This window comes from Castor canadensis, chromosome 11, assembly GCF_047511655.1.
Source record: "Castor canadensis chromosome 11, mCasCan1.hap1v2, whole genome shotgun sequence".
In the NCBI taxonomy this organism is placed as follows: domain Eukaryota; kingdom Metazoa; phylum Chordata; class Mammalia; order Rodentia; family Castoridae; genus Castor; species Castor canadensis.
In genome coordinates this window covers 58402766-58417386 of record NC_133396.1, presented here as the reverse complement: position 1 = coordinate 58417386, position 14621 = coordinate 58402766, and the positions used below count along the sequence as shown (strand labels likewise).

General features: G+C 40.9%; 1 long non-coding RNA gene across 1 annotated transcript; it reads right to left on the bottom strand.

Annotated features, from left to right (window-relative positions):
• Positions 1–3874: 3874 nt before the first annotated feature.
• Positions 3875–13138, bottom strand: LOC141414069 (uncharacterized). The gene is made up of 3 exons (XR_012439167.1): positions 13025–13138; positions 5356–5473; positions 3875–4100 (listed from the first exon to the last, which is right to left on the bottom strand). It is a non-coding gene; the product is annotated as an uncharacterized lncRNA (long non-coding RNA).
• Between the last annotated feature and the right edge of the window lie 1483 nt (positions 13139–14621).

The following is a 14621-nucleotide window of genomic DNA, read 5'->3' as shown; positions in this document are numbered from 1 at the left end:
AAAAACCCTATCCAAGAAATAACTAAAGCTACAGAGGGCTGAGAGCAAGGCTTAAGTGGTAGAATGCATGCCTAGAAAGTGGGAGACCCTGAGTTAAAATCCCAGTACTGTCAAAGGAAAAAGAAGGGGGTTGGGGGAGGAGGAGGAGGAGAAAAAAAGAGGGTGAGGAGGAGAAGGGTTGAATGATTATATAAGTCATTATCCATGTGGTAGGGATGATAAACAAATCAAGAGAGAATATGTCTTCATAATTAGATACTAACAAAGCCAGTCACCCTTCTGATATCTCTGCTGTTTTAGAAAATTCATGGAAATTTAATTCTTCCCCGGTGCTTTTCCTGGTAACTGGTGAGGTGGCGAACTCAGAAATGTGTAGATCAAATTGACACATGCCACCCAGTATTGATGGGACACAGGACTGGCACACAGCAGAGGCGCTATTGATATCCTTGAATTCACCACAGCAGCACAGACTTCAGAAAATGGTATCAGTTATTTTGTGGGGAAAGACAAGAGAACTTTTTTGAGGAAGCCAGAATCCTATTTTTCTAAATATAGAAGCCAATTAAAAACATATTTCATTATTAAATGTATTCCATTATCAAACTGATAATCAAAGATATCACACAAAGGGTGCATTGGAATTTTCCCTTTTTTCCTCTCTTCCTCCCTCCTTCACTCTTTTTTCTCTCCCTCCCTCTTCCTTCTCCTCCTTCTCCTCCTCCTTTTTCTTCCTCTTTCTCTCTAACTCCCCTTCTCTGGATCAAATGATGTAATTGCCACAAAATGTAGTTAAGTTTTCCAAGAGTTTACAAAGAAGTGTTTTGAGCTTGACTTAACATCTATTTCAAAATATTTACCAAAGAATTAATGAGGAGTGCATTCACAGAGAATAAATGGACTGATCTTTTTCTTCAATGAAGATAAGAGCACAAGAAAATGAGCACCAGGGACATAAAGTTGCTGAAAAATAAATGTCACAATGACTCAACCTTCTTTGAGGAAAAAAATGAGGAATTACTAGTACTCCCTCTTTTGAATTCACAAATTGCTTCCACATTCACTTTTGTTGGAAAGTTAGCCTGATCCCATGAGGCCAGATAGGCAGATATGCTCAGCCTATTTCACACACAGGGACTGGAGCTGCTTGTGTGGAGCTGTGTGCTGGAATCCTTTTCAGGTTGTTCTTTGTACAAACCCCTGTCCTCCCAGAGGATCAGGGTTGCCTGATGTCACTTACTGCTGCCCAGTGTGTGCACTTCTGGAGCAGGGCCTCACTATCCTACAGGTTATTCCAAAGCATAAATACCTGGAGGAGCAGAAGCATCTTATAGCTCCTTTTGCTGAGCAGGAGAGAGAGTGAGGACTTGTGGGTCATTGAAAAGTGTGGAAGGGATCACCTCAAGCCAAGAAAATGCTGGAGGAACTATGTCCTGTCTCTCTGTTTGGGGAAACAGAGAGACTAAACTAGTCAAGGTCAGTCAGAGATTGCCCCTCTATACCCTCTCCCAGCAAAAAGACTATGGGTTTATTTCAGATTCATAAGATCAGTCAGCCTAAGCATAGTCATATTTCCTGTGGCATTTAAAGAACTAGTGGTTCTTTACCAAAATGGATGAAATGCATAAATTTGAAGATTCAAAACTCTTAGTAAACATCCACCAACATAAATATACTTACAGCAATGGTGCATCTATAATGTACTATACACATTCCTGAGAAGAAGAAAGAAAGAAAAGAAACTTTGAAGAGAGGATTACTATTGGGATAGTTTATGAAACTTAGAGAATAATAAGTCTCTCCCTCTCTCTCTTTCTGCCCTTTTCCTGTCTCTCTGCTTTCAAGAGCGGACAAGTGCCAGCACATTTATTGTATAGGATGCAGTGGTTGACACTGTGTAAGCCTGCAGTTGACATTGTGTCATTGGAACCATGGAGTTCCCCCTTCAGTTAAAGACTGTTGCTGCAGCTGCTGGATGTGCCTCCAGCTGTTAGATCCTCCTGGATGGCCTCAGCTGTAGAAAAAACCCTCACACAAACATATGTCCCTCCAGGGGAATTCATCCTTGCTATCTTAGCCTAACTAGGACAGGGACAGAGTTGCTACAGAGTTCCCTGAGCATCAGCAGGGGGCTGTCATTTGGTCTTTATTATAGTTCACCTCTGCCCAATCCTGTTTCCTTCCTCTCTCCTCCACAGAGCTTGATAACAAGGGCATTCTTTAGAAGTAATCCTGTATCCTAAACTGTATCTCAGACTGCTTTCTCAAAAACCATACTACAATGGTTGTCCTTAAATAGATGTGAATAAAATAATTATGTTCCCCATACCCTTGTGGAGGAAGTGAGACATAAACGCACGTTAAGATGGTATTAGGTAAAAGGGTGCGAAGGAGGGGATTTGGGGGTTTGGATTGCTCTGTGTGGGATGACCAGTGTGTTAGAGACTGCAATCTTCTTTAGCAAGTCAGATCTTTCCGCAGTCCTGGAAGGAGTGGTCAGAGGTGTCCAAGTAGCTTATTCCTCAACTGACTGGTCAGGAGCGAGCAGCAGACCCTGGGGAAGTCAACACACTGGCTCAACTTGGCCAATCAGCTTCTCTTTCTTGGGAATTTAGAAATTGGAGCAATGTTAAGAATTACTGTTTTCACTGGACCTTGGGATGGGACAGATAAGCCATCAAGCATACAAAAAATTACAGAGAGCTGGTATGGAGCGAGCAAGAGTGAGGTAGAGAGAGGCTTTAGGACCCCAGAAATGAAGAACACAATTTCCAGTTCTGATCTCTGGTTCCTTTGACTCCAGTCTCACTTGAGACCTGGCTGCCTTTCAAACTTTCAGTTGGTGGGTCAGTCTTATATTTCTATCCAACAAAATCAGCTTTTTTGGCTAAAGGGGTCTGTTTCTTATAATAATATTGGACTAAGACAATCATAAGGGAGAGAACTCTGAATTGGGATTTGGAGGAAATATGAGATTTCAATAGGGGAAGATAAAGGGACTGTGGAACTGAAGGCAAGGAGAGCATCACACAGAGGTGCTGAAACATGTTTAGCTGGACATATTTGGAGAATGAGGAATAGGCCAGTCGGAGGAACAGAAAGCAAAATAACTGCATGAACATTTGCAAGACTGGTGAGGAAACTGATTAATTGAAGGAGTTGGCTAGGATTAAGGGGTTTATTCATTCCTCCCAGGGATTCCCAGAGGCCACAGAAAACGTGAAATAAGGGTAGAAAGCAGTAAAGGTTGGCTGTTGGAAAGAGCAAGAAGATAAAAGTAGGGCAATGGTGTCTTGCTTGTGACAGAGTAATAAGGAGAGATTAATGAAAATGAGCAATGAAATAAAATAGGGGCTGAGAGGGAATTTTGGTTTCTTGCTGAATGATAGGGAATGGATAAAGTAGTTTCTTAGACACAGCTACATGTAGGGCTGTACTGGCTGTATACAGCCCAATGCCAAGGACTTCCCTCTTCACAGATTTCAACGTCAATGGTGCCCCCAGGGCTGTGCAAAATGGTGGCATCGCTCATAAGGCATAGCTCTATGTATCAACTAAAGCTCATAAATGTATCAGTTTGACCTAATTTTAAAACAGAGATGTGATTGGCTCATTCAACTGAAGACAGAAGAGGTACACAGGTTGCAAGGGGTTGGTTCAGAAGTCCACACCGTCAGGGCTCTGTCTCCAGATCTCTCTGAACCTGTCTGAGTGACTCCTTTTTGTGAGTGAATTTTTTTTTCTTTTATTATTCATATGTGCATACAAGGCTTGGGTCATTTCTCCCCCTTGCCCCCACCCCCTCCCTTACCACCCACTCCGCCCCCTCCCTCTCCCCCCCACCCCCTCAATACCCAGCAGAAACTATTGAGTGAATTTTACCCTCTGGTTCAGTCCTTCTATGAGGTCCAAATGGATTCTGAGCAGAGCTCTCATTCCCTTATAACCCTCTACTCAAAGAGACTCTTCAATAGTTTCCTCCAAAATTGGGTTAAGTATCTCCTTGTGGCTCAAGGACCTAATTTAGATCCTGTTCATCCAGTAGTGTCCAGGCAAATGTTTAACAGCTCTCTTTCCTCTTCTTCCTCTTCTCTCTTTTTCTTAAAGGAGAAGAATAAAAGCAAGCAAGTCAGCCCTGATTGTGACATTTCGTTTGCAGGGCATAAATTCTCTTACCTTGACTGATTACTGATAGGACGTCATTGAACTCACAGTGGAGAACAGGTGCACACAGGTGACTCTCTGAAGCCTATGGGAGTCAGAGTCTAGTGCCCACTGTACCTATCCCCAAGCCAATCATTTGAGTAGGTCGATACGTTATGCAGATTGGTTTAGGACACAGCAGGGCAATCCGTGAGGCCACTGGGATCAATTCCCTTCTCCCACATCAGTGTAAGGATGTTGATAAGAAATAGCAGTAGGGCAACTGTCAAAGGTCTAGTGCTGCTGAAGTGAATGGAGGAAAAGGAGGAAGACTTTGCAAAGTCTTGAGCAAAGAAGGCACCTACAGAATGCGGTGTGGGGAAAGAATCATACAGTGAGTAGCTGGCATACTCCGGACCGTGGGGTATGAGACCATGAGACGTGGACCTCCAGGATACTCTATGAGACCATGAGGCATGTGGAAAAATATGAAGAACACTGACATAAGAAATCATGACAGATTTACCAAAGAATTCATCCTTAGACTAAAAGTTTTCTACAGTTGTCCCCACTTAGTTTTCTAAGACTATTACAGGAAAGTAGCGTACTGGTACATAGCACCATGATCTTGGGCAAGTTACAGAAGCTCTTCTGAACCTCACTCCATCTCAGAATTTTATAGGGGGACAGTGAAGATGAATTCAGCCTGCAAGAGGGTGTAGGGCATACTGACTAACAGTATAGTTCTGGTGGCTGGGCTATCTCGCTTGAATCTCAGTTCTGTCAGTTATTGTTGATGGAAATTTGGACAAGTTAAAAAAAATTGGGACCAATCTGTGTCCCAGTTTTCCATCTGTAAATTGAGGACAACAATAGTATTTATCTTGTAAAGTTCTTAAGAGCAGTAGATGTGTTACAATAGGTAAAGTGTCTCAAACCTTACAAACACTATAGCAGTGGTAGGTATAATTGTTATTTATTTAAGAGCGTGTCAGGCACAGAAGGACTACTAGATTAACATTAGCTCCATGTATATCTTGAGCATCTGGTACTGCCTTACACAGATTTGTTACTCCAGTCAGTGGTGGCATTTCTTACTGTTTGCTTGAGAAATGCTTTCAAGAATGAGCGAGAAACAGACTGCACTCACACAATGCTTCTGTCTGCAAACACCCAAACTCTGCCTTTGCTCATAGCTCCATGGACACTTACTCTTTCTGCTGTGTATTTTTGTTTTCTGTAGGCTTTCCTCACTTTCTTATATTCTTCAAGTGAAACAGGAGCTTGCATCTTTCTTGTCACCAGGTTCCTCAGTACAGTGTCTCAAATCCTGCAGGGAGTGGTGAAATCATATTGAATGGATAGTGTAGCCTAGTGTGACACACATTCATTTGGATAGTGAAGAACATGGTGATTTGGGAGGATGTTGGGCTTTGAGCTTGCAAGGCAGGCATTCTACCACTTGAGCCATGCCCCCAGCTTAAACACGATGATTTTAATGCATCAAACTCATCTTAACTTAATATAAGATATTTTGTCTGCACGACCTGGATTTGGGGTTGTTCTGTTGTTATAAAGGAGAAAAAAAATCAAATCAGGGACCTGCTATCTACAAAATCTGAGTGACAGAGTTTTCAGAGCTCAGCCTTTTAGACCTGGCACATGGGACAGAACAGGGAAGGGCGGTGAATGGATGAAGTGAATCTTAAAAGTGTGTTTTGTATAATCAATGTATCCACGGTAAGTCTTGCAGTATAATAACTATGATGCTGATAGTGACTTTCAGTCTATTACTTTTATACCAAGTTTTCAAATCTAGTGAGTATTTTACATTCCCAGTGCATCTCAGCTTAGACCAGTCACATAACAAGGGCTCAATAGCCATATGTGCCCAGTGGCTGTCACATTGGAGAGTATAGCTCTAATCTGTTATTAGTATCACCAAACTTAAAACTAATCAATAGAAAACCTAACTAACAAAAATTAATAATTACAGTTGGCAATGCAATAAAATGACGCTGGTGAGGAATACTTATATGAGAATGTTCCAGTGGTGTTTTCAGGAGGTCCAAACACACATTATGGGATGTAGAGAGAACAGATCTGATGAATGACTAAAAACCCCTTTTTTCTCTTTCTAAAAACAGACTTTCTCTTCATGAAACAGGACAAAAAGAACTAGCTACGATTTGTTAAGATAACTTGACATGAAGATTATCCACAGGCTTATCAACTTTGAGGACCTGAGGCAACTGCAATTGCTCCATGTTGTTCGGTTATGTGTAAAAATTAGTCAATGACAAAAAGAAGATGTATCAAAATTGGATGTCTATTGTAGTGCTCTGATGCAAACTCTTATTGAATATCTAAAGAATGTGTTCCTTAGCCATCACTGCTAAAGGTCACTCTTTGTTATTCAGGATTTTCCTGTAGGGTAATAAAGCTGGAGAACACACTTTTTGGAAAGCCAGGTGACTAAGACTGCTTTTTCTATAAGGCCAGATTTTGTTGTGTTCTTTCCTGGTTTTGGAAAACTTCCATCTTGTGATAATGAGGCTAATATTCTTGCAATTTAGGACCATTAATAGCCTGTTTTGGTTTTCCTCAAGAAGTGGTTTTGCACATAAAAATTTTAAGTCAATCTTTACTTTTTCCTAAACTTATTCTCAGCTAGAGAAATTTCTTCTGTTACCTCCAAGTGTCCCCCCTTTCTCTTAATGAAAAGACAGAAAACATGTACACCTCAATGTGTGTTCTCTAAGGTGAGTGTCTTGCTGATGCTGTGCTGTGTGTGTATAATATAAGCTTCCCTGATGGCTTTACATTTTGGAAAGTGTAATGAAGTGAATTCAATGCCTGTAATCCTAGCTACTTGGGAGGCTGAGATCTGGAGGATCATGGTTTGAGGCCAGCCAGGCAAAAATGTTTGTGAGACCCCCATCTCAATGGAAAAAGCTGGGGGTGGTGGAGCACCTGTCATCCCAGCTAAGACAGGAGGCCCTAAAATAGGAGGATCGTGGCTCACACCAGCCTGGGCACAAAGCAAGACCCCATCTTCAAAATAACCAGAGCAAAATGGGCTGGAGGCGTGGTTCAAGCAATAGAGAACCTGCCTAGCAAACACAAATCCCTGAGTTCAAATCCCAATATTGCTAGGAGGAGAAGGAGGAGAAGGAAATCAGATTGTCTACTGCAATTAGAAAGTGGATTGAGAGAACCAGTGAGAAACTGTTGCAACCTGTTGACTATATGATGTACCTCTAACAGGCAAACCCAAGCCTATGTTAGATTACATTTAAAAAAAATCAGAATGATGCAGCTTCAGTTCTCCTGACCTCAGCCAGTCCTCCCTTCTAAGATGTCTGAAGTACAGAGCACAACATCCATCCACTTCTGAATGAGCCAAGGAACCGGCAGCTTTCATGTTTTTTTTTTTTTTTTCTGCCTGTTCTTTAAAAAGGCCTAGCAGCCAGAAAGAGTCTTCCAGAAGCATGTGGGGCTCATGTGGACATTCTAGGCTTCCAGAACTACATCTGTGACTTGGTGTTACTGCAACATCCTTGCTCACTTTGTGAGTACTTGGTGCAGAGTTCTCAGAGGAAAGTCCTGGCTCCAGATGGATGACCTGGGTTTATTCAAAGGCCAAATACTTTCCAGAAATTATGTCTTACCCTTGGCAATAATTTCCTTGTGAGATAGACAGTCAACCCCCACCTTTCACATAGACTATTCAGAAATACCATTTGAAGGTCAGTTATTTGGAATTCATGATTTCTTTCCACAGAAATAATACTATAAATGGCAATTAAGGAACCCTGCTAGCCCAAAAATTCTTACTTTACCCAAATCTTGGTTGCAATAGTATATAGAGAACAGTAAAAAAATTAAGGAAATAAGAGGCACTAGTACCCTGTGTGTGTGTGTGTGTCTACGATAGTGCTGAAGAAGTCGTATCTCATGTGCTGCTGGGACAGAATGGGCTTGAATCTCATTACTGGGTACATAGCTAAAAGAACTGAAGTAAGTATGCCAAAGACATCTTCACGTGTTATTTACAGGATTATTCACTATTCATTGATTCATTATTCCTGCATTATTCATAATAGTAAGGTATGGAAGCAGCCATGTGTCCATCAATGGATGACAGGTAAAGGGAATGTGGTATACACCCAATGGAGTACTATTCAGCCACAAAAAGAACACAGTCTTGTCACTTGTGACAACATTGATGGACCTGGAACACATTATGTTAAATGAAATAAGACAACTACTACATAATCTCACTCATATATAGAATTCCGTAAACCCATCTCATGGAAGAAGAAAGCAGAATAATGGTTATTGGGGGGGCTGGGAGAGCAGGGGGACAGGGATGAGCATTGTACAAAGTTAAGGTTACACAGGAGGAATAAGTTCTGGCACTCTATCATACAGAAGGTGACCCTAAATAATGTATGCTTCAAAATAACTAGAAGAGAAGATTCTGAATGTTCCCACCACAAAGAAATGATACTGTGCTAATTACCCTGAGTTGTTCATTACATAATGTGTATATGTATCAAAACATCACAGAGTGGAAAAGTGTTTGCCTGGCAAGTGCAAGCCTGAGTTCAAATCCCACAATACCCTAGAAATGTGTACAATTACTTTTTTGTCAACTAAAACTTAAAAAACGAATACAGGCTTGTATACAAAATGAGTAAATCACTTGCTCTGTGAATACAGGCTTGTATACAAAATGAGTAAATCACTTCCTCTGTGATTTTGAGCAGGCCACTTGTTTCTTCACCCATAAAAGAGGGGAAGTATTAAGATATATTCTGTTCAACTGTCATGTGAGAATTTAAACACACACACACACACACACACACACACACACACATGAACAGTTCCTGGGTTCTGTAAATACCACACCATTGTCTGCTCTCATCATTGTGTCATTCTAGTAACTGGCAAGTTTCTGATTCTATTTCAATCACATTTCAATGAACAGAGAACACTACTGGGGCAATATTAACAACAAAACAAAACAGAAAAAAGTAGCTGGTGTAGATGTTTTCTCTACAGGATTGCTTTTGGGGTGAATGAGGTAAGTTAGAGAAAAGAGGAAACAGATGGGCACTGATGTTGGATTCCAAAAGCTGGCTTTTTAAAAAAAATAAAAGTTTACATATCATCAACAATTTGGAAAACATGAAGAAGTACAAAAGAGGGAAAAAAAGACTTTCAAATCTGACCCTCCTCCCAGATGTTTATTGTCCATTTGAATTACTTTCAACTTTTTCTTCACATTTTTTGACCATATTTTACGGCTGTTCATTGTTTCAATTTTCTTTTCTATTTTCCTTAAGGAAAACCATTTTTCCTTTGTATTATTACAATGCAAAAATGTACCTAGAAAATTAAGAACTTGCTCCATGTGCTTCGATGGGACACTGTTATTAAAAAGCGAGGCTCTGTTTGCCAGCTTGCCCATGCTATAACAAATTACATTTAAAGCAACTTACAAAGAGGAAAGGAAGATTTTGGCTCACAGTTTTACAGTTTTCTGTTCAAGGCAATTGGTCCCATTGATTTTGGGCCTGTATGAGGCACACAGAATTAGTGGTAGAGGAAGCTGCTCACTTCATTTTAGCTGGGAAGCAAAGAGAGATACAGGAAAGGGCCAGGGTCCCAATATCCCCTTCCAATAGGTCCCACTTCTTTAACGTCTCATCACCTGACAACAGTGCCATGGGCTGGAGAACCAATATTTACACATGAACCTTTGGGGGCCATTTCATTTCCAAATGATAGCAGTGGTGAAGCCCCATAGGGACTGTCACTGCAGTATCACAAGACTGAGGGGTGAAACTGAAGGAGGTGACTCAGGGCAAGGAGGAATCAGATGCAGAGTCCAGTGGATTGGGTGTGAATACACCCCAAGAGTGAGCAGTATCTGATACTTAGAAAGGTTTTAATTTTTAGAGGCATAAAAATAATTAGAACATTAAAATAAGAAAAGGGGGAATTAATGTGTTGAGGATTTTGAAAGTACTGGACAAGTTGGATCAAGCAATTCTGCTTTCTTTCTGGATATCAGTTAGGTTGCCTTGCTGATGAGGAAATAATAAAAAATGTAGCCCAAAGATGCCTCCCCTACTTAGCAATGGAGTTGAAGAGCAAGTTGCAAATGATAAATACATAATTATTCTGTCCTGTACTACTATGTTTGATTTGAGAATATCAGGGCAAGATCCCAAGTAAATTTTTAAATTTTCAAAAAATTTAAATTGCACCTACTTAAGACCAAACACTAGAGAGTAGAGGTCCACCTCTGCAAACAAAGTAGAATTATGAAAAGAATAATTTGGCAAGAGTAGCTGAGTGTTTTAAAAAAAAGTTAGAAAGTCCTTGGTGTGCTAGTACATGTCTGTAATCCCAGCATGTGGATGGTTAAGGCAAGAGGATTGCGAGTTCAAGACCAGCCTGGGCTACCTAGCAAAACCCTGCTTCAAAAAAAAAAAAAAAAGCCAGAAAGTTTAATAGCAGAACAAAAAGAAAGTTGTATGCAAAGAGATTGCATGAATAACACAATGCAAAATAGAAGTGGGAAGGTAGTGCTGTAAAAAGATCTTTAAAAGGTGGTGGGGTAAGGGTAGATAGGTAAAAACAATATGAATTACATGTTATTGGTAACATTCACTATAAAGTTTAGAAGAATTAGGAAAAGCGACCTTTGAGATCCACATGCATAATGGTATGAAAATCATATAGCCATGAAATTATACTAATAAAAGAATAGTGCATTTATTCAGTGCAAAGGGAGACAAGGAACTGGATGCTAGATTAAAAACACCCAAGGGGTTGCTAAGAGCGTCAATGGGATGGTAGAAATTCACAGAGCTCTAAAAGGGTAGGAGAATAGGATGAAGAGGGCAAGGCACTGACCAGGCAGGGGAACATTCCCTGCAGCCGCAGCTGTGATGAGGACCAAGATGAGCCCTGAGTGGAGTTGGTGGACGGTGGAGAGAGGCGCAATGGAAGGAAAGACACCTGGCATGAGCAGGCAGGGATCTGACAGCACGGTGGATATGACAGGAGTAGTAGGGCACAAACAGGTACCCAGGAGGGGGTCTGGCAGGTGGGGAGGATATGCAGGGTCCCAGAGGAAGGCAATCATTACAGGGTATTAGAGTTGGATAGGGAAGGCTGGTAGCAAGGTTCTGGATGCTGAACGTGAATTTACCAAAAGGACTCTTTTCCTGTGGGAGCCTGGCAAAAGCAGGGCAGAGCCTACCTTTGCAGGATGCAGTCTTGGGAAGAGCCTCACTGACAGAGGAGACAGGGAGTCATGGATCTGGTCAGCGGTCCCTAGGCTGCAAGCTGGGTCTTGGCTCTGGAGAAAGCACGGTAGGTGGACTCCTGGAAGGTGGAGCCCCTGCATTTTGAACTAAAGCGTCTTTGGATCAAAACAAAACAAAACAGAAAAGAATTTCCAGAGGACAGAATATGGCAGTGCTGAAGACAGAGCAAGCTGGGGACAAATAACCCAAAAAATAAAAAAGGGAGGAAACCAAATGACAGGGAGAGAAAATGAGAGAGAAAACAAGGGAAATCTATGTTTATTCAAGTGTTTGCATTTGGAATGGAAGCTAGCATCTGTGAGAGAAAATTTCAGTGTTGGATAAATATAAATTTGATATGGTAATAAATCCTCTAAAGGTACTTTATTTATCTGGAACTCAGCAGGCAGTTCTTAACAGCCAAACCCAGTCCTTTTAACTCCGAGCTTAAAAAAATTGGGTTTAACTATTTCTAAAATCTATTATTTCATCCCTAACTTAAACAAGGCTCTATTGAGCCTTTGGCAAAGATCTGAGGCCCGTATTACAAACACGGAGCACAGCACTATGGAATTATAAAATGTGTTTGTGCTTAAGCTCTTGGGTGTTGGGCTGTCACCTGTCATTTCTCATCAAAGTGTCTCATCATGTAGAGATGCTTCTTTCCATTTTCTCTTAAATTTATGTCTTTGCTACTCCATGAAAGGTTGGATCTAGTCAGGATTAAACTCATTTGAAAGAGGGAAGAAAAATTTAGTGGCACACATGAGCAAACCCACCGGAGAGGTGGGGACCACTGGAACAAGGGAGTTAGATGCGGTCAGGAAACCACCTCAACTCTCTGCTTCCCTCTGCCCATGGCCACATCCTCATAATGAAACACAGGCTCATGGTGGGTAATATGGCTCTGGCACATTCAGATACTATAACACTCCCATGTCTCTTCCAATTTAATTGTGAAAAAACATCCTAGGAAGTACTCTGATTTGCCAGGCTTGACTTACATTGTTTCCTGGAACTGTGGCAGGGGACCAAGGGTGAAATACTGTGAGTGATTCACCTTGATTCACCTGTGTATTTGTCTGTTTTCCATTGCTACAACAAAATGCCTGAGTCTGGGTAATGTGTAAAGAAAAGAAGTTTATTTAGCTCATGGTTTTAGAGATTAAAAATCTAAGCAACACGGTGCCAACCTCACTGCAGATGGCTTCACATGGGTGGGAGTGAGTGTAGGAGGAAGAGAAAACATGGAAAGACAGGAAATCACAGAGACTGAGGTCTCTGGAGAACTATGTTAATCTCTTACAAGGGCATGCCCCCCACAGGCCCCATAGGCCCTGCCTGCTAAAGGCCCCACCACACTGAGGTATGCATAGTTGGAAGCTGTCTGGTTTGAGTGTGCAGAAATGGAGATAGCTAAGCAGGTATAAAAGGAAGGGCACAGATGGCGTTGGTACAGAATACGAGGGACCATAGCTCTCTTTCTGGCTAACATAATCTATGTCCACAACCAACAGGAAATGCAGTGTAGTCACTGCCCTAAGGTCATAGCTCACCTTTGATGGCCTTTGCTTCCTTTGGATGCCAAATTTGACTCCTCTGACCCACTTGTCTTCAGACACTGAGTTTAAACTATGAGAGCTGGAATCTGGTTTCTTGGCTTCCTGGTGACGTAATCTTTCCCTGTTCTTCTGACGCTTGCCCCAGCTGCTGCTGGGAAGAGCTAACTAACCATACATGACTGGCCGACCCAAATGGTGGCATGACTGCCTGCTGCGCCCCGGGGAAACTCAGTCTTTCTAAAAGGATAAGCTCCCTTGAATGGCTGGGCTAACAGCTTTTCTAGCAAGTAAGAACACAGCCACATTCTCCTATTTTCTTTTAATTAGCAATCTACATAAGAAAAAAAAGAAAGGTGCTTCTCTAAGAGGTGGAGATCTGTTTTAGAAAAGTTTGAGGTTTTTTTCTGAAGTAACATGAGCTAGAAAAACCAGATTGCACTGGAGGAGTAGCTCAAGTGGTAGAGTGCCTGCCTAGCAAGCATGAGACTCTGAGTTCAAACACCAGTACTGCCAAAAAAAAAAAAAAGAAAGAAAAAGAAAAACAAGATTGCATTTAGAATATGTGCCTATATGTGTGCGTGTGTATGTGTGTGTATGTGTGTGTGTGTAACAAAGAGAGAGGTAACAAAAGGCCAATGGAAAGTCAACAAAGCTCCTGATTTTTATTTTGGCAGTTTTACAACCAAGGAAAAGAGGGTCAAAGAGAAAGACTGAAATGTTTCCCCATTCCTACTCTGATTGAAACTTTAATTCTACAATAGTCTTTGGCTCAAAAGATTGAACTGCACCATCTTTCCATATAAATGGGAAGCAAGACACATTTTTATGTGTTGTTTTATGAGTTTGCTTCGCACCTTTAGTGGTTAACCATTTTATAGTGCTTGGCTTTGCGGGGCCCTAGAAATAACCTCCTAAGCAACACTGTGCTTTTATTTCTAACACAGGAATAGTTAAGAAAGTGCTCACCAATGACAAATTATTGCAATCTTAACTAGAAATAAGGCAGTAAAGATTCTCAGAATAAAATCTCAAAAGAAGGTTGGAATCAGAGAGGGAGAGAAATCTTCCAAACCGAATAATAAAGTTTAATTGGTACAAAAAATATACTTGAAGATTCATTGCATTTTGCCAACCCTTATTGTTCTCTTTTCTTCCCATCAATTTAGTGGCCATGTTTCTTTCTTTCTCTTTTTTTTTTTTAAAAAACAAATCCCTTGATTCTGAGAGTTTAGAGAATACCTTTGAAAGCATACATTTGAAGAATTATAGTCTTATTGTATGAGATTTTAGCTATGGAGCTGTCTGTTTATTTGGTGTAAAGTCTATTATCAGTGAGATCTAATTATTTGCACATCAGGAAAATGCAATGTTTTCCATGTGTTTTTTGTGTTAACTGCATGTGTTGGTGTTATGAGAATTCATTTCCTTACAGTGTTGAAAGATGGATTATGTTGAAAGCATTTTGAAGTTTTGTGTAAGAAACCAATTTGTTTTTCTACTTTTTCAGTCTTATTCCAATAATGATAGAATGGTTGGAAGAGGTAGGCTTTGGTTCAGATGGACATTGGTAGAGGTCTCCGGCCATTACTAA